General features: G+C 42.3%; 1 protein-coding gene across 2 annotated transcripts in view; it reads left to right on the top strand.

Moving 5' to 3' along the window:
* The window catches only part of LOC126162306 (neuromodulin), a 942653-nt gene that overhangs the window by 404865 nt on the left and 516342 nt on the right, over positions 1 to 21446 (top strand). The window contains exon 2 of one of the 2 annotated variants that reach the window (XM_049918728.1): positions 505 to 571. The exons of the other annotated variant lie outside the window; for it this stretch is intronic. The gene's annotated coding sequence lies outside the window, so the exon portion shown is untranslated. The remainder of the gene's footprint in view (positions 1 to 504; positions 572 to 21446) is intronic. 2 annotated transcript variants of the gene reach the window in all.

Genomic DNA, 21446 nt, shown 5'->3' with positions numbered 1-21446 from the left:
ATTACACTACTGACTTCTGGAAAGGGTGGTGTTACACCCGATGGCCAACCTATTTTGCTGCGTGATAACACACTGATTGTTGATCGTTCAAAAGTAACTCTTGTAAAAGTGTTCTGGTCACTAGGCTTTAGTTTTCGACAAAGAGATAATCGTAATGCGTAACGTTTTGTACTGTCCTTCACCCTTCAGGCAGTCTCTTCCTACATTTCGTTTCGCCAATGCGTCGGCTGATAAGTATCACAAAAGCATTCGAAATATCTGCTGATACGATGCGGTTGCTGCCGCCTACATATTTGCGACTCTTATTGCGGTATTGTTCTAAGTTAGAGAATTTGTTAATGTAATGTATGTGGAGTATTATAAGAGTAGCACTACTTTCTGTTATGTTTTAAGTTTCTATATTTGTTTAAATTCCCTTCGCAGCGTAAGTGCTGCAATATGCATTTGCGCACGTGGGTTTTTACGTTTACTGAAGATTAACTAGTATCCCATCTTTGTTTGCAGGTGAGTTACTGAGGAAGAGAGGTCGCCCGGTTGCAGCTGATTCGAAGAAGTCTCGTCCTTGAAACCCGTAAGACATTTTCTGTTAGCGTCTATGTATTTCACATCAGCATATGGCTTTCCGTGCTCTTGCACAAGCATTCTGCACATTGCTTCAATTTTATTCCACAGCGCAGCTGTTTATAAAAAAAAACACAATTAAACTGTGCACCAGCATTTGTTCGAGGCAGTAGCTGTTGAATCTGAATGAAATGATATTTTCTACTGTAGATTATCTGTCTTTGTTCTTTTACATGGATTCAAAATTGGAAGAAGGACAAATTGTCATCCACCTGCTTATGTTAGCCACAGTTACACTATGGAAACGGTACCATGCAAAATGATGATGCCTCACGATGATCCGATACACTTTCGAATTTATAATACATCAATTACTACGCTGTCTGATTTAGAATGAAGCCTTTTTTGCTTAGAAGTCGACCACAAACAGTCAAACGCTATAAATATAACTAGTTGGAGATTTAATCTCTGAAATAAGATATTTAACGATTGACACACCCACCTAGCTCAGAACTAAGGGGGCAAAAATGCGCATTTATCGTGAATTTCATGTCTTCGTTGCGAGAACTCTACGAAATTATGTGAAATGGACCGAAGATACTACAGCAGTAGTGTTGTTAGCAAACGGCATGCAGATATCTTGGGGAGATTGCGGGAACGTAGTGTGCCTCTGTTAAGGACACCAGATAAGAGCCTTCAGTGCTGTATTTTCTAGAATGCTTTTCTAGTATTCCTGACACTGATCGTGTGTTGATTAAAGACGGTACAGAATCCAGAAACTCACTGCCCGTAACAAGTCGATGTAACCCATACAAAAGTGCAACAGGTTTTGTTCGAGTAACGTAAAGAGAATCGTTGAAAGCAAGGTTATTCTCGTGACATCCTGCAGCATAAATTTAGAGAACCAGCCTTCTTGGTGTACTGTGTAAGGAAAGTTTGGTCGGATGTAAAGTCATATGATCATTATATACACCCACTACACGCGAATGGAAACAGGACCGGGTAATAATTATGCGAGGTATCGTGTTTCAAGCACTGTACAGGGGTTAGATTGATACATATGTAACAAATTTATCGTCAGGCATTTTATACAAACTGTTACTCTGGCACGTTGACACGTCAGAGTGCCCCTGTAGCTACATTAAAATCCATACCTCAAGAGTTGCTGTAGATCACACATCTAGCAGATGGTCAGCTCGGTACTGTAGCTGGCTCACAAATTCGGGGTTTCGCAAACCGTCTCCTGAGGCACACTGCTCGGTATGAGGAAGCGGTCAATGAATCTACCATACTATCACTGAAAGCGTTATGCTCAGATCTAGAGACTGACACAGGAAAGGCTGGACAGCATCAAAACAGTCTGGAGAGTGACTTTTTTAGTCATTGCAAATGCTGGCTATATTGAAACCTACGCTTTAAGCGGGTCACAAGAGCGGAACACAGCAGCGGTTTTATAATCATCGATGCCCTGTCACGTCGCCACAACTCCTGCCCCTCTCATCACCCCTCACCCCTTCATCCCCCCGGACGTTCCCTCTGACATGAACACGGCCCGTGTCATGCTTCTGTCCATGTTCAGGCCAGAATTGTCTGCAAAAGGCACCACATCCGTAACAGTCACCACATTGTGCTCTTTTATATTTGGTTTGACACTTATCTGGTCATTCGAATATCTAGATATCTAGAAGCATATCCACGAGCGGCAACACCAGGCTAGTTCTCAGATTCAAAAAAATGGTTCAAATGGCTCTGAGCACTATGGGACTTAACTTCTGAGGTCATCAGTCCCCTAGAACTTAGAACTACTTAAACCTAACTAACCTAAGGACATCACACACATCCATGCCCGAGGCAGGATTCGAACTTGCGACAGGACCGGTCGCGAGGTTCCAGGCAGTAGCGCCTAGAACCGCTCGGCCACCCCGGCCGGCTTCTAATAAGGGCTGCTATCGTTTTCTTGAAACGTCCATATCGAATACAGACAATATCTTTCAAATAAATCGAATAGATTTAACCACAAGTAAATAATATCAATGCCGTTTCAGAAATATCCATCTATAGCAAAACAAAATAGAGCAATATGAATGGATTCCACATTTAAGCGCAAAAAGAGCAAGGTAGTTTACCTTTAAAACATCATCTACGTTATACCTAACGCAACAGAGTGAACCTATTGACGAATATCATCAAATTAATAGCGTTCCAAAAAAGTATGGCACAGTCAACAAGATTAAAAGAGGTTTTAATTAAAAACGTAAGGCGAGAAAAGGTATGTACGGCAAAAAAAAAAAAGACAACTGGGAGTGACGGAATTCCGGCTGAGATACTAAAATATGAAGCTGAAGCACTGCATAAATGTTTGTATCATGTGATAAAGGTAATCTCAGAAATGGAGAGCGCACCAATAGAATATAATCATTAATATTCCTGATACTTAAAAAAGGAGACAGGGAAGACTTCAGAAACTATATGGAGATACACTAACAAACACAGCCTATAAGATTACGAAAATGGCTTCCGCAGAAATACATGCACTGCTGGTAATACATTTGTAATCAGAGTAATAAACGAAAAATCATGGGAATACAAACAGAAAATACATTACATGTTCATCGATTTTATGAAATCTCATGACTCCATTGACATACAAAGTCTGTGGAATGTAATGACAGATTTGGGATTTCCAATTAAATTTATAAATATTTACAAAATGTTCATTGTTGATAACATAAACAGGTTTTTGATAAATGGAATAAAATCTGACCATTTTAAAAATGGACTAAGATAGGGAAATTCCCTGTCCCCTCTTCTCTTTAATGCAGCCTTGGAAAGAGTTAAGAGGAATCTCAAACTAATACCTACTGGGATCCTCAAAAAATTGAAGTTAGGCTTTTAACATATGCAGATGATATAGTGCCCACTGGATAAAGTGAAGTAGAGGTTAGCAGTTATTTGTGGAGCTCGTAGAAGAAGCATCCAAACTTGGCCTAAAAGTAAATAATCAGGAAACAAAATAGATAAGAGTTCAAAGATGTACAGATGAAAAAGACAACCAGTCATATCTAATATTCGGCAACCATAAATTCGAAGGCGTGGAACAGTTCAAATTTCTAGGCCAAAAGTAAATGAACAATATCATAAAAAGTAGAAGATACGGAAAAATGCTAATAGAGCCTACTAGACTCTAAAAAAACTTTTTGTGCCTAAACTACTTACTGAGAAGACTGAAATGAAGTTAGATGACACAATTATCTGACCAGTCCTAATCTATTGATCAGAATCTTGGTGTTTAACTAAAATGGAGGAACACCAGTTACAAGAATTTGAGAACATATTTTATAGAAAAATCTTTATTCTAAACTATAATAATGAATCACAAAGCTGGGGACAAGACACAACACAGAATTCACATTCTATCACAACAAGACACGATAATGAGCACAATGAATTGCATAAGACTTCAAAGGGCACGTTATCAGATAAGAATGAGCAACATAAAGTGATTTTACATCAAGTGATTTCAAGAATATTCGTGGAGAAGTCATTTGTTAAGAGACCAAGCGGGAGATACGAGAGTACACGGGCAGTGGTAACACTGGTTGCCGTCAGATCGAAGTTAAGCTTTTTACATCCAAAGTATGCATTTTTATCAAAACGTTATCTACTGTCTCCGTAATAACTCTTCGATCACCACGTTGGCGATCTCCTTCTGGGTGACGTACACATATCAAATGTGACTCATATTTGCGGATGTGAATTGAGTAGAGTCCTGATGAGTGAAACGTATGTAATAGCCTGCACAGAACGGAACAGAAAGAAAGAGAAGGACGTAAACTTGTAGCTCCAACTGCTCCTAAAGGCTGTGATACTTCGAACAGACGAGCTCTTTCGTCACATCTATAAAATTTAATTAATGTTTGTCAAATACCAGTACACTGTCAGACTTGTGATTAACTTTTGCATACATTTATATATTCCATTGACATTGTCAGCTCATGGGATTTCATAAAAACTAATTACAAAACCAACTAGTTACACAATTTAATAAAAACGGAACCAGAGGACAGAGGCAATATTATATGACTGTAGGGCACCGTTAGTGAGAAGTGAACTTCAGTTTCTGCAGTGTGGACTGAATCCGTATTTGAGGTTTCTGTGTTTAGGGATACACGTTGTATGCTACAGAAATGCAAAAGGGGTCATCCAGACATTCTGTCAGCGTGTTTCACACTCAGATGCCAAGGAAATTAAGAACGAAATTATGGCCGCGCGGAGTGGCCGCACGGTTAGAGGCGAATAGCGCAGACCCTCCCACCGGAGGTTCGAATCCTCCCTCGGGCATGGGAGGGTGTTTGTGTGTGTGTGTGCGTGTGTGTGTGTGTGTGTGTGTGTGTGTGTGTGTGTGTGTTCGTTTGAGGTAGTTTAAGTAGTGTGTAAGTCTAGGGACCGATGACGTCAGCAGTTAGGAATTCACACACATTTGAGCTAAATTATGTCTAACTCTGTGTTGACACTTTCACATTTTAAGCCCTTGCCTCGTTCCCGTTGATTGTGGGGAACACGCAGCCGCAATTTAATCTTTTCTGAATTCATTGATTCCTCTGACTGCACTGTACTGGCATCGTTCAGCTAAAATATTTTACAATGTGTTGTAGTTTGCACTGCCGCCTTTTTTTATGAGCTGACTGGTATGTGAGAAACTTACCAACAAATTTGGTGTCCAATGAAATTTACATCGAACCACTCTCTCGTTGCTTGTATCCCAGAATCGTCGAGCAGAATGAGAAAATATCCTTGTAACTAGATAATTGTGAGCGAAAGGAAGGATCCAAAAGTTGAACTATAAGTAGCAATACCACCTCCCTAAGCACTTAATTTTGTCACTAAGCCAGGTGCTGGTTCAGAAATCAGCTTTGAACAGTGACACATCGGACTCTATGCTTTGCCTGGAATAAAACAGCTTGACAAGTAAAGAGCTCTTGGGTGTATCAGCTGTGTTTTGAATTAGTGGTGAATTTTTGAATAGTTTAAAGTTGTAATGCCCCGTCATAGAAATGAAAGAATTGGATAGGAAGAAATCCCAAGACAGTACGTTTTCTGTCTTCCTCGAACGTGAATATCGTATGTGAACTTTACATCTCCGTTTAATAAACCCATCATCAGTAACGTAGTCGTATGCTCTCACTTAATATGTTGCACGTATGATATTGTAAAGCCGGACCATGATGTATAGCGCCTTTTTTTTTTTTTTTTTCAACGTGCATATTTCCGCCGTATAGTTATGGAATTTCTTCCAGCTTCTTCTTGCTGACACACAATATCACTGCAAACATTTGCCCAAGTAGCGTGCGTTAGCTGTATTGATCATTCTTACAGACAAATGATCCATCGAATACTCTCTCTGTGAATACGTTAGTGCCAGTTTCATATGGAAGGGATCTGGAATTTCGGCGACTTCTATTTATCCAAAGGAGCGAGTAAGTGCTTGTAATTTTAGTCTTACCATTTGCTAAATATTATAGACTCAAAAAAGTAACAAGACTAATATAGTCTATTGATGTTGTGAGAAGTACCACCTTCTGCGATAAAATAATGAGGACATGGACGCAGATAAAATAATGAGGACATGGATGCATTTTAGAACCTTGTCAACGTGCCAGTTACGAAAAATGAAACGCCACCATTGAAAGACGGCTAAGATAAAAATGAAACAGAGACTGAAACAAAACTCTCTGAGATTTGGATAATACCGATAAATTCAAAACATAAATTTAAAAGGTGATAAACAAGAAACTAACCTGAAACTAAAAAATAGACGGAAGTCCTCGGTAGCACTGCAACAGTTGCACGCTCACCATGCAGACATGGAACACTACCAGTATTTCATCTGGAGAACTTCCAAGCTCCTGCGCAGCTGAAACGATGTTACTCTGGAACACAAAGCCATGACATCACCAAATAATAACATCTCTGAAATCGTAACAGTAGACAGTTGATTTCAAGCAAGGTAACTAAACTCCATCGGCCGAATTAATTGCTATTATTGCAACACAAATTCAGAGCAGCAATTTCCTACAATAGCTATGAGTTTTGTTGAACTCAGCAAGCTGAAGCAGTTGGGAGACATTGGACTTCCGCTCAAGAAGACCATGTCTGAACTCCCAACCTCACCATCCAGATTAAGATTTTCCATTGTCTCTCTTTGAATAGACTATGGCCGAAGCTTCCTTTGAAAAATGCACGTCCAATTTTTTTCCTCGTCATCTTCGACTTTATATCCCGATGTTGTTGTCATCGGCGAGACGTCATAACTCAATCTCCGTTCTTTCATTTATTTTTCCCATCAGATACAAGGAATGAAGAAGTGTGAAGAAATAATCAACTACAGCTTCATTCGATTCTTCAAGAAGCTATCTTGATGCAGACACAACATTATTTCAAGTATCAACTAACCTGTATGGGGTGGACATAAAATATGAAAAACCTAAAACACATTGCCATGCGTACACGGTGTAGAAAAACCGTTGACATTCGAAAGATCTTCTAGTCATCTCGGAATGGATGGATATAGGCCCTGAATGATTATCAAGGGAATCTTATACTATTCTTCCTGCAAAATAGTTGCGCGTTGAAGTTATTAATATGAAGATAGATAGCGATCACACACCCTTCTCTCCAAAGCAGACCACAAAGGCTCAATCATTCTGAGATCTGGTGACTGTTGACCAAAGAAGATGAGACTGTTCAGCCCTTGTGCCCATAAAACAGGGCCCAGGTATCTTGGAACATAGCATCACCCTTGGGGAACAAACACTGTACCAAGAGATGGACCTGATCAGCCAAAATAGTAAAATAATGCTTGGCTGTAATGCGACCTTGCAGAAAACCCGTGAGGCCCATGGAATACCACGATATCGCTACCCAAATCATCACTGACATTATATCATGTTTCACACTTGGAACGAAAACTCGACTAAGATCTGTGTGAAACAAGACTCATCCGACAAAATGACTTTCATCCACTGTTCGGTAGTCCAGGTTCTACGGTTTCGGCATCGCGTTTCCCTATTCCAGCTCACCGCGCAATTCCCTGCTCGTGGACTCCTTTCGTTTTTTGGTGCTTACAGGGTTCGTGAGTGTAACATTCGGTTCTGCAGTGACTTTACCTGCCGTCGTCTTCTTTTTTCCGACATAATCCTCTTCAAAGACAATATGTCACTATCACCCCACACGCAGAGTCACCCGCAGTGTGCCTTAGTGGGTGATATTTTTCCGGTCTCCCTGTGTGCTATGCAAATTATCCATACAGTGCTTCTCGAAAAACCAATCACTTCGGCTTCCTTGGTTACGGAAGCGCCCACCATACGAGCACAATCATTTTGCCCACCTTATAACTCACTTAGCTCCGACATAATGCATTCACAACCACACAGAGCACTGTTCTGACCGTGGTCCTCTGTTGCCATAGCCCATTAACCCCAAATTTCGCCGCACTGTCCTAACGGTTACTTCCGTCATACGTCCCACACTGGTTCCTGCGGCTATTTCACGCATTGTTGCTTTTCTTTTAGCACTTATAACTCTACGCAAAGGCCGCTGCTCTCGGTCGTTAAGTGAAGGTGGTCAGCCACTGCATTGTCCGTGATGAGAAGTAATACCTGAAATTTGCTATTTTATTAACATTATCGCCGTCGATATATGTGCACATCGCTATCCCTTGACTGTTGTCACCTCATTATACATCTGTCTTCTATCCGAGCCGTCCGGAATTTCACTTTCCAGACTTTCAGGACTAGCCTACGTGGCAGAACTGCCTCTATAGTCGTGGGCTCTTATTTGTTGTCCTGGCGGTGGAAGAACCTGCCGCTAGAACAAATCCTAACACTGCCCAGTCAAAAGTTTAGAAGAAAATGAGAAATATGGCCTTAGACATTTCATGTTATAAATTGAAGAACAGCTTCCCAGTTTGAACTCAAAAAGGAGTTTCCGCCGAACAATTGAAACAACTGAATTATTGCCACCCGCTCACGGAATAGACCTTTAGCGGGATGAGACACACGTATGACGTACTCAGAACTTAAAGGAAGACATAGCTCCTGGTTTCAACTACTGTATCCGACGTGGAAGACAGCGGAATGACACGGCGACGACAGAACCTGAAGCGGTGGATGTACTTCACTGGAGAAGCACGACATCGCCCGCAGCGCCTCTCCTGCACTCGTGGCCATTTCAGTTAGACCCTAGACGTCTGAAAAACCGTGGCCTAGTCGCATGAGTTCCGATTTCAGATGGTAAGAGCTGATCGTAGGGTGCGAGCGCGGCGTAGACCCCACGAAGCCATTGACGCAAGTTATCAACAAGGCACTGGGCAAGCTGGTAGTGGCTCCATAATGGTGTGGGCTGTGTTTAAGTGGAATAGACTGCGTCCTCTGGATATTCGTGCCATTGGAGACCATTTGCATCTATTCATAGACTGCTTGTTCCCAAATTACGATGGATTTTTTATGAATGGCAATGTACCATGTCACCGGGCCGCAATTGTTCGCCACTCTTTTAAAGAACATTCTGGACAATTAGAGCGAATGATTTGGCCACCCAGATGGCCTGACATGAATCACATAAAATAGTTAAGGGATATAATCGAGAGATCCGTTCGTGCACAGAATCCTGCAGCGGAAACAATTTCGCAATTATAGATGGCTACAGAGCCAGCATAGCTCAATATTTATGCGAGGGACTTCCAACGACTTGTTGAGCCCATGCCATATCCGTTGCTGTAGTACACCGGGTAAAAGGCAGTCCGACACGATATTAGGAGGCATCCGATGACTTTTATCCACCTAATTGCATTCAGATACTTATGTTTAGGATCCGAAAGACGTGCTGCACGTACGATATGCTACATTAATGCTTTCAGGTCGAGAACGGCTGTAATAAATTATACTGGAAGACACCGCAAATGCTGCTTTAGGAAATTACCGCACCTCGATAAGAGGCCGCAGACCAAAGCGCCGTCAGAGCTATACGGAGTCATCGTAGTGAACAGGCGAGAGCGTTTTTGAACTCATTACGGGGAGGCTGAGGATTAAAGGGGTGGCGGTAGGCACGCGCACGCGAGGAGTTGCAGTGAATTCGCCTGTACGGGCGCCGCCGCCGCCGCCCCCGCCGCCACTGGGCCGCGCGACCGGCTGGCTTCATTAATGGTCGCTCCTCGACGGCGGGAATTGCGAGCAAGTTGTTAATGAGGCGCCGCAGCCGTTTGTTACATCCGGCGCTTTGCAGGGACGGGGCGGCCCGCGGCACAAAGCGCGGGCCAGGCGGCGGCCGGCAGCCGCTGCCCCGTCGCGTGATGTACGACCCGGTGCGACGCGCATTAGCCACCCCTTTGTCCTTCACTCTAAACAAGACCACCTCGTACGCACACGCGTGCTGTCCGAATTAAATTAGTAGCGCGTTTACTAATGTGTTACAAATTACGCGTCATTGCAACACTTTTATTAGTGAAATTTGGTTTCGCAGGATAGAGCGGATCAGGTTATTGTTGTGGAGCAGGGCCGCAACCAGTTACTGTCAGTTGCACAAAACACACAAACTTTTATTTTCCTAAGTACCACTTAATTACACATTGCCTTAAAAGATCAAAATACAACAATATGGCTGAAGGCCTAGTTAAGAAAACTTGAGATACCTCCTCCGATGAAGGCTCAAAACCACACCAAAAACAAGAATGGCTGAAGGCCTGAACACAAGTTATAAAAAATTGCTTTAAAGAATAAACGCGGCTGAAGGCCTTAATTAAAAATTTTCACATAAATACTCGGCTGAAGGCCACACACAAGACATTGAACAACTCAGGATTTAATGCCTGGATAACAATAATTTCAGATAGAGCAATTTTTTAAAAAATAATCGTTTTAAACAAATGAATCTTCAAATTTTAATTTAAGATGGCTGAAGGCCATATCTTAAAAATATTTCACGTAGAAGCTCAGCTGAATGCCACACACTGGACACTGAACAACTCAGGGAACAAGAATTTCAGATAGAACAAACTCTCAAAATTTAGTTTTTACACAAATCAATCTTCAAATTTTAATTTAAGTCAGCTGAAGGCCTTATCTTAAAATTAAAAAAAACTAAATTAATAGACAGCTGAAGCCTTGTTCAGTACTTCAGACTAAAATGAAAATCACAATCTAAGACCAACAGAACAGTGGTGCTCAGAAGTGTTCCAAGGGTCGGCCTGACGAGGCTCTTCTAATGTAAGGTGAAGTGAGACAGGCAGCCAAGAGTAAGGTTGAATAATCCGATGGCAACCCGACCCAGGGACGGCTGAAGGACCGACAACAACCTAATCAATTCCCTTCTGCCTGACCAACGGCACAACAACAGAAGGCATCAGCCGAGGACGAAGATACCAGCAGCACTACGTCTTCAAAATTGGCGTCTGAAGACAGCCAAGGGACAATAACCAGACTAAGAAAAAAGTACAAACCAACAACTAAAAGGCTGTCGAAATACACGCCGTGCCGGACAGCATTAGCACAGCGCCGGCCGGGGTGGCCGAGCGGTTCTAGGCGCTACAGTCTGGAACCGCGCGACCAGTACGGTCGCAGGTTCGAATCCTGCCTCGAGCATGGATGTGTGTGATGTCCTTAGGTTAGTTAGGTTTAAGTAGTTCTAAGTTCTAGGGGACAGATGACCTCAGCAGTTATGTCCCATAGTGCTCAGAGCGATTTGAACCAATCAACACAGTGAGGAAAACACGCTACCGGAAAACTACGCTAACGACCAGTGCAGGTAACTGGGGCATCAATGGCTACAAGGCCGAAAATACTGCCGGTGCATTTCACTGATAATTAACAACCAATTTATAAGTTAAAGAGCATACAGGAAGAGCCGGTCGTGGTGGCCAAGCGGTTAAAGGCGCTACAGTCTGGAACCGCGCGGCCGCTACTGTCGCAGGTTCGAATCCTGCCTCGGGCATGGATGTGTGTGATGTCCTTAGGTTAGTTAGGTTTAAGTAGTTCTTAGTTCTGGGGGACTGATGACCTTAGAAGTTAAGTCTCATAGTGCTCAGAGCCATACAGGAAGACGGCTGAAAAATTTCGCCGACTTCAGCACACCATACGTTGCTGCTAACCGGAACGACCCAGGAAGCAACAACCGGCAATGAATGAAGAGATGTCATAGCAGTTGAGGTTTCATAACAGTATAACTGATCACTTAATTTCAGGTTCGGTGGTCAACGAACTCTGTAGCTCTCGCAGTTAGCGCCTCACAATCTGACCACGAATGAACGCTGCCAGCTGTCCCGGTCTGACCTCGTGCCGCGGAGACTTCCTCGCTGCTCTGTCCCAACCGACCCACTGCCACACACGCCACCACACGGAAATATAGCGCTCACAGCAAAGGTGGTACAACAGTACTAGTATCGATAAGCGCTGCTGCTGTCACTGATGGAGGCAAATCAGCAGTTCGTTATGGTAGTAACTCAGGGAGAAATAAGACACCACTCAATTGTGACAAAATGCCAAAGAACACACGGCATCAATGGCTCAATTAGGTCGCTCTCTTTTCTGTCTGTTCGGTACAAATTTTGCAACTAGTAAGTTTCATGTGACACCGATCATTTTGCATGATAAATCGTTATGATGTGGAATGAGTCATTTTACATTCACATCACAAATCAGTTTGTAAACATGGCTACATGCTGAGCATTTATAAGTCTTCTATTGACCTGATAGAATTACATTTTCCTTGAGACACATGAATGTTAAGTTTATCTTCGATAATGACAGAAGCTAAGGAAGTGAATTAAAATTTGTGCCACAGCCAAGACTTGAACCTGGATCTCCTGCTTACTGGACAGATATGCTAGACGTTACATCACCATAGCAGGAGAAGTAGGGGGGGGGGGGAGGGGCACTGGACTAAGGTAATCCATGCAAGTGAGTTAGTTATACTACTACAGTGGTTTAATGGATAGTACATCTGCCTAGTAAACAGGAGACGTGGGTTTGAGTCTCGGCCCTGGCATAAATTTTAATTTGTTTCTTCAACTTCTGCAATTATCTAATTTATCTGTTTTTTATTTACATCTGAATTAGTAATTGAAGACTTGAAATAAGATATGCTCTAAGTGTCGTAATGAGCAGTTCTGAGGTTTTGTGCGAAATGGGATCTACAGTCCAAGCCCAATAACATATAAAAGACTCAAACTGCCACGAATGAAAATATAGTACCAAATACAATCAACAGATCGTATGTAGCTTAGCAGCCACTGCTGTTACCATCTGAAATGCTCTATGTTCCGCGTACTTACTACTTACTGTTAGATAAGGTGTCGGAGGCAGCAGGAGTTTGTAAGATAGTGAGTGGAATGATACGACAAATTAAAGGAGAAGGTACCGTAGCAGCAATGAGAAAAAAGCTGAAAAATTAATACATAAGTTATGGTAATAAAAGTATTCCTGAAAAGCGCGTCCAGCAGAGGAGGCAAGTCTCATTACTGATCGCTAACCTACACCATAACTGGACAGAAAGTTTATTCCTAAGTTATCGAATATATTGATCCAGTAGAGGTAAAAGGCATGATACAGCAATCAACACAAATAAAGCCAAGTATCTTCAGTGACATGACTGCATGTGACTTCTTAGATTTCAGGAAGGCAACAGATTTTAACATAAACACAGCAAATCTAAACACATTCAGAGTATAGAGGCTATGGTTGAAGAAACATAAGCCTCATGTAGTTAAGACCAGGTAAGGCCAGGAGAAGCGTAAGTGAAATTGAGGCCTAGAAAGGCGTCCCTATTTTCAGAAAATTTGTACGATTATAGGACGTCAAGAAAATTCAACTGCCTGCCCTGGATGTTACAAGCCACACCTGTGAAGACAAGAAGAATTATTTGTTTGTAATGATGCGCCGGCCGGAGTGTTTCTAGGCGCTACAGTCTGGAACCGCGCGACCGCTACGGTCGCAGGTTCGAATCCGGCCTCGGGCATGTATGTGTGTGATGTCCTTAGGTTAGTTAGGTTTAAGTAGTTCTAAGTTCTAGGGGACTGATGATGACTTCAGAAAAGTCCCATAGTGCTGAGAGCCATTTGAAACATTTTTTTGTAATGATGTAGTACCCGAAAATAATGACGACATATAGTTTTACAAAAGCAGAATGAACTTTTATTATCTTTTTGCTACCTATTGAACTCTGGCACTTAAAACTTTTCATTGCATTTCCACTTTCAGTAAGTTTTCCATACAATCACAATACAATGTTTGTAAATTAATTTGTAAACTACATTCATACTATGCTTAGCTTTCAAATAAAACACAATAACAGCACAATAACGACCATTAACTACCAAGTATACTTAAGACATTTTCTTCAAATTCGTGATTTTTACACTTAGAGCCCTTTTTATTTCAGGTCTTCAATTCCCACCCTCCACCTTTCACACATTACAGTAACAGAAATTCTTCTACGGAATAGAAGCATGTGTCAAGGAGAAACTTTTTCAGCCTGTTTTCAGATTTTAGTTTCTTGTCCGTCGGACAATTCGTATCAGTAGATAAGTGGACAAAAAATTTTGTTGCAGTATTCTGCACCACTTTTTATGCTGAAGACATCAAAAACATGGAGTATAATGAATATCTTCTGGTATTGTATTTATGTGCATCATTGTTCATTTTGAAATGCAGAAGATTATTTGCAACAAACAACAACCTTCAGGAAGGAATAAGTATACTCTGAAGTAATTGGCACAATGCCCAATTTCTTAAACAGATGTCTAAAAGATGACTGGATAAGCACCATATATTGTTCTCAGCGCATGGGTTTCAGCAATGAAGACTTTCTTTCTTACCCCATTATTCCATATGGCATTACTGAATGAAAATATGCAAAACATGTCAACGCACTGATTTTTCCATTTCCAAGATTTGCGATGATTCTAAGCGCAAATGTAGCTGAACTACATTGTTTCGGGAGTTCCAAAATGTGCTTTTTCCAGTTTAAATTCTTATGCATAAGGACACTTACGAATTTTGAAGCAGCTAATTTTAAACTAGCTTTCCGATGAGCTAGTGACTTGAAATTTTACGCATAGCTCAGACCTGCACGTCAGTACAACAGTGTGAGAGTGAGAACCACCTACGGTACCTCCGATAGGCGATGGGATGGACTTTAAGACGAGTAACAAAGGAGCATAACGCAGAGTACCGCCTGTCCAGTTGGAGTTCCTGCACGATGGCTGTGCTTGGGATATTGTGTCACAGCTCTTACAGGCGCAAGGCGCTTAAATTGCCTGTTGCAGAAAGTGTCTGTGACAACGCACTGTTTATAGGTGTAATTGTACAACGACTGAAGTAATTTCTACCAGAACGGGCACACCTATCACTCGAAAACTGGGAAAAAATGCTGTGGCAGTAAGAATCCGCCTCCAAGCACCCCTACAGCTAACGGTGGCAGTAAAAGGGGTGAACATACTCTGTAGAGGCAAAGAAAAGATACACCTGCCTAATATCGTGTAGGGCTCACGCGAGCACACCGAAATGCCGCAACACGGCGGGGCATGACTCGACTAACTTCTGAAGTAGTGCTGGAGGGAACTGACACAATGAACCTTGCAGGTCTGTCCATAAATTCGTAAGAATACGAGGGGGTGGAGATCTCTTCTGAACAGCACTTTGGAAGGCATCCCAGATATGCCCAATAATGTCTGGGGAGGTTGGTGACCAGCGGAAGTGTTTAAACCCAGAAGAGTGTTTCTGGAGCCACTTTGTAGCAATTCTGGACGTTTGGGGTGTCGCGTTGTCCTGCTGGAATTGCCCATGTCCGTCGGAATGTACAGTGGACGTGAAAGGACGCAGGTGATCAGAAAGAAAGTTTACGTACGTGCCACCTGTATGTGTCGTATCTAGACGTATCAGGGGTCCCATATCACTTCAACTGCACACGCCCCTAACGATTACAGAGCCTCCACCAGCTTGAACAGTCCCCTGCTGATATGCACGGTCCATGGATTCATGGGTTTGTTTCCACACCCGTACACGTCCATCTGCTCGATGCAATTTGAAACGAGACTCGTCCGACCAGGAAACATGTTACCCAGTTATCAACAGTCCAGTGTCGGTGTTTACCGGGCCAGGCGAGACACAAAGCTTTGTGTCGTACAGTCACGAAGGGTACGCTGTAAGTAGACTGTCTGGTTTTTATGTTGGTAACGCCACGTAGCGCTCTACATGAAAATCACTGGCTGTGCTGTGTGCAGTCTGTGGCTGATTTGCATTGTTGGAATATTTGCTAGTGTAGTGTCGGGCTGTTGGATGTGAACAGCGCGTAGCGTTGCGCAGTTGGAGGTGAGCCGCCAGCAGTGGTGGATGTGGGGAGAGAGATGGCAGAATTTTGAGAGCGGACGATCTGGACGTATGTCCATCAGAAAGAGTAAATTTGTAATACTGGATATCATGAACTGATATATATGATGACTTTTGAACATTATTAAGATAAATACATTGTTTGTTCACTATCAAAATCTTTCATTTGCTAACTATGGCTGTCAGTAGTTAGTGCCTTCAGTAGTTAGAATCTTTTATTTAGCTGTCAGTATTGGCGCTCGCTGTATTGCAGTAGTTCGAATAACGAAGATTTTTGTGACGTAAGTGATTCATGAAAGGTATAGGTTATTGTTAGTCAGGGCCATTCTTTTGTAGGGAATTATTGAAAGTCAGATTTCGTTGCGCAAAAAATATTGTGTGTCAGTTTAGTGATGATCAGAATATGTAAAGAGAGAAATGTCTGAGTACGTTCAGTTCTGCTCAGCTGTTTGAAAATCAAACAATGTAAGAGGTTTAGCAGCACAGTCATTCATAAATTTTTCTAAGGGGACGTTTCAACGCGAGTCGGCCTTCTGCTCCGAAAGCCTATATCGATGATGTTTCGTTGAATAGTTCGCACGCTGACACTTGTTGATAGTCCATCATTGTATTACGAAAGAGTTGCACTTCAGTCATGTTGAACGATTCTCTTCAGTCGTCGTTGTTCCAGTTCTTATAGGAATTTTTTCCGGTCGCAGCGATGTCGGAGATTTGATGTTTTACCGGACTCTTGATATTCACGGTTCAATGATCGAAGGGAAAATCCCCACTTCTTCTTTACCTCGGAGACTCTATGTCCCATCGCTCGTGCGCCGAATGTAACACTACGTTCAAACTCACTTGACTCTTGATAACCTGCCATTGTAGTAGCAGTAACCGATCTAACAACTACGCCAAACGCTTGTAGTCTTATATAGACCTTGCAGACACAAGCACCATATTCTGCCTATTTACATGTCAGTGTATTATTTGAATAAACATAGGGTCTACCTATAATAGTTTCTTTGGCGCCTCGTAGTTTAAGCATAATTCAAGGAGGCCTAGAGCAATGTGAACAAACTATGGTGTGGACGAGTTATTTTAATATGGTTTTATTAATTCGCTCACTTGCCAGTCTATCTATTTGTTCTATGCAAATTTTGCAGTTGATTTTAAACTAAATTCCCGATGAGCTAGAGAAAAAAATGGCTCTGAGCACTATGGGACTTAACTTCTGAGGTCATCAGTCCTCTAGACTTAGAAACTACTTAAACTTAACTAACCTAAGGACATCACACACATCCATGCCCAAGGCAGGATTCGAACCTGCGACCGTTGCAGCAGCAGCGGTTCCAGACTGCAGCGCCTAGAACCGCTCGACCACACCGGCCGGCTGAGCTAGAGACTTTCAACATAGGTCAGAACAATACAATATTAACTCGCTTTTTTGTCAGATGTATAGCGGAGGGTACTTTGTGTAGCACAGCAATTTCTCATTTGTCTGTACAAGTCCAGAATGGTTCGTAGGAAGAACAGTTGCTGGTAAGCCCCTGTGTGAGCTCTAATCCCTCTGACTCAATTTTCGGGTCAGTTCGCAAGATGTATGTAATACGAAGCAATATATTGGTTGAGTCAGGTGAAGAGAAACTGAGATAACCATCAAATTTACCGCATGTCTCTCTCTGTTGTAATCTCATCAAAACATTTGGAATCTATTCAGAAATTTCACACACACGAGACTAAAGAGCAGGAAATAATTATTTTGAAAAAATAAATGTTTATCTATGACATTTTCATATCGGACTAAAAAGTAGAAACAATTTCTCCTACCACCATACCGATTCCAGACCTCTACATAGATGGCTCTGAATATTTGTGATTTTGAATTTCTAATAGCTAGGAAAATACTTGTGAGATTTATAACGAAAACATGGAGCATTTGTGATACATAGCTGATGCATGAATATTTCACTTCTTAAGTATTAACTGTTGCATGCGCTCTACATTTTTAATTGCAAATCTTACACTATTTCCACAGCTATTAAAAATTCACAATCACAAAGTTTCATAACTATCTGCATGTCATTTGAAGTCTGTATGGTGTTAGGACAAATTATTTTACATTTTTTAGTCCGATATAAAAACACGGTATATCTATATCTACTTCTACATAGATACTCGGCAAATCACACCCAAGTGCAAGGCAGAGGGTTCATCGAACCAGCTTCACAATAATTCTCTATTATTCCAATCTCGAACAGCGCGCAGAATAAACGAACACCGATATCTTTCCGTGCGAGCTCTGAGTATGATGATCGTTCCTCCCTATGTAGATTAGCGTCAACAAAATATTTTCGTATTCGAAAGACAAAGTTGGTGATTGAAATTTCGTGAGAAGATGCCGCCGCAACGACAAACGACTTTGTTTTAAATATGTCCACTCCAGAGCCTGTGTTATGTCCGTTACAGTTTCTCCCCTATTTCTCAATAATACAAAATTGGCTGCTCTTCTTTGAACCTTCCCGATGTACTCCGTTAATCCTATCTGGCAACGATCCCACACCGCGCAGCAGTACTCCGAAAGAGGACGGACAAGAATACTGTGGGCAATTTTTTTTAGTAGATTTGCTGCATCTTCCAAGTGTTCTGCCAATAAAACGCAGTCTTTGGTTCACCTTCCCCATAACATTTTCTGTGTGTTCTTTCCAATTTAAGTTGTTCGTAAATCCAATTCCTAAGTACTTAGCTGAATTTACGCCCTTTATATTTAATTGATATATCGTGCAACCGAGGTTTAACGGATTTCTTTTAGCGCTAATGTGTATGACCTCACACTTTTCATTATTTATGGTCAAGTTTCCAATTTTCCCACCATACATATGTCTTATCTAATTCTTTTTGCAATTTATTTTGATCTTCTGATAACTTTACTAGACTATAAACGACAGCATCAGCTGTAAACAACTTAAGACGGCTGTCAGATTGTCTCCTAGATCGTTTATACAGATAAGGAAGAGCAGTAGGGCTATAACACTTCATTGGGGAATGCCAGAAATCAATTCCGTTTTACTCGAAGACTTTCCATCAGTTATTACAAACTGTGACCCCTCTGATAGGAAATCACGAATCCAATCGCATAACTCAGACAATGTTCCCTAAGCACACACTTTGATTACAAGCCACTTGTGAGGTACGGTGTCAAAAGCCTTATGGAAATCTAGAAATACGGAATCCAATTTGACATCTCCTATCAATACCTCAACACCTCGTCTGAGTAAATGGCTAGTTGTGTTCACAAGAACGATTTTTTCTAAATCCGTGTTGACTGTGTCAAAGGATCGTTCTCTTCGAGGTAATTCATAATTTTCGAAACCAGTAAATGTCCTAAAATTCTGCTTCATATCGACATTAACGATATGAGTCTGTAGTTTTGTGGATGACTCCTATTGCCTCTCTGGAATATTAGTGTGACGTGTGCAACTTTCCTGTCTATTGTTACGGATCTTTCCTCGAGCGAGCGGTAGTATATGGCTGTTAAGTATGGAGCTATTGCATCAGCACACTCCGAAATCCTTTCAGAGTGTGCATATTTAGTATACAGTCTGGACCAGAAGACTTACTTTTATGAAGTGATTTAAGTTTCTTCAATATAGTGGCTCGTTACTTCACAAAAACCTAATACAAGGTTTATCTCCCACTTGTAGCGTAATTCTGTCGGGTCAGCAACATTTTTTTCTCACATCGCCTTAACCTTATTACTTAGTAGGAGGGAATAAAAAAGGCTCATGGATGGGAGATATAGCGAAGCGTCACAGATGATATTCAGGAAAGTAAGTGGTAACGGCAACATTTTCGACCAATCTGTCCTTTATTTGTTATATTGCCCGTAATTTGTAGGAGGTAGTTGTACAGGAGCTAGTACTACACGGCGGGACATTACAATTGCAGTACCAGGACGACAGAAAATAATATTTCGCTTCTTGTGCGCATTTACTGTAGCAGGAAGAAATCTCGATTCCTTTTGTAGATATTCTGGAAATATTCAGGGTGGAAATGTAACACACAGAGCTGCCCCCTCCTCTGTCTAGGCTCGGCAACGAGTCGAAGCAGGTAGGAAGACAGATACTGATACATCATTCTATGCAGCATCAGCTCTATGCCAGGAACACCAATATCAGTGGCAGGTGAATGATGGCGTGCCACTCTCTCTGCGGCCCATTACCAGATGTCTTCAGTGCTTGAGAGATCTCTAGAATGAGCTTACCGTCGCAACCCTCTGAATCAAGGTAGGTCAGAACAGTACCGACAACACACGGTCTCGCGCTATCTTGTTGAAAGACAATGTCACAAAGATCTCGAAGATAGGAGACAGCCGTCGACCTTGACACATAATCAATTTAACGACTGCTGTCTAAATTACCAGCTACGCGAGCAAGAGATGATCGTAGTTTGTGCAATGGCATACCACCATCCCAGGTCCAGGGCCCATATGACTCTTATGAGTGTAATCTGACAACGTTCATTCTCCTTAGAGAGTCCACACGTACAGCATAATGTTAGACTCAGAAACGAATGATCTTAAAAGACGATGTGGTACAACAGGTAAGGCCTGTGCTCTATATGGGAACACCATTGTCAGCGCGCCTCCTTCTGTTGATACATCAATGGACGCCCCACAAGTCTCTGTACTGATGCTACACGGAGCTCCAGACGTCTTTTCACTCTTCGGGTGGATATCTTTCTTGCTGCAAACAAATCAGCTGCGTGACTCCAGATATGTAACGCGGTTATAATATCCCGCAGAGCTGAGCGGACAGTATTCCTGTCCTCTCGGGCGCTACTCGCGTGAGGCCGTGGAAAACCCCCTTGACGCTGATTATGATCCTCCGTAATACACTGATCCCACATTCGCATGGTATTCTTGGCATAACGAGCAACGCGAGCAACAATAACGCGAAAGGATAAATTGCAATCCCGACAGGCCACGTTCCTGCCGCCATCGAAATCCAGCACATGCTGGTAAACGTTCCTCCTCCTTACTCAAAGCTGAATATAATCCTCTGACTAATACGGCTTTTAATAGTGAATGATAAACCCGCACGTAATCTTTCCTTATACATGGACTGTAGATGGAGTTACTCCTACCGACTTCGTGCAGTTGTGTTGAAATGCTTGACGTGGCGGGTGTATCGACTACTTATTCGCCTGTTTCGATAGAACCGCCGCAACAAGCGTCTCTGGTGGCGGGTAAACCGCTGGAGGTAGCGCCGGTGGGAGGGGTGAGGTAGGAACGGCCTTCGCGAGCAATGCGAAGAGACGGTGTTCACGGGTTGGAGTAGTGGGCTGGGTGTGTGCCGAGTAGCTCTGCTCTGCTGCTGTAGTGAACTTGGCTGATGAGTGCTGGCGGCGGCATCCGATGTTTGTACGGAATGGGGTTGAGGCACTTGTTCTGTTAGCATTCACAGAAGCTGTGGCCTATCTGGTTACTTACTCATTTGTGGTATTGAAAGATTCGCGAGAAGCTCG

The sequence above is a fragment of the Schistocerca cancellata genome, chromosome 2 (genome assembly GCF_023864275.1).
Source record: "Schistocerca cancellata isolate TAMUIC-IGC-003103 chromosome 2, iqSchCanc2.1, whole genome shotgun sequence".
Taxonomy (NCBI): domain Eukaryota; kingdom Metazoa; phylum Arthropoda; class Insecta; order Orthoptera; family Acrididae; genus Schistocerca; species Schistocerca cancellata.
Note: the sequence above shows the minus strand (reverse complement) of the source record. Positions and strands in the feature narration are given on the sequence as shown.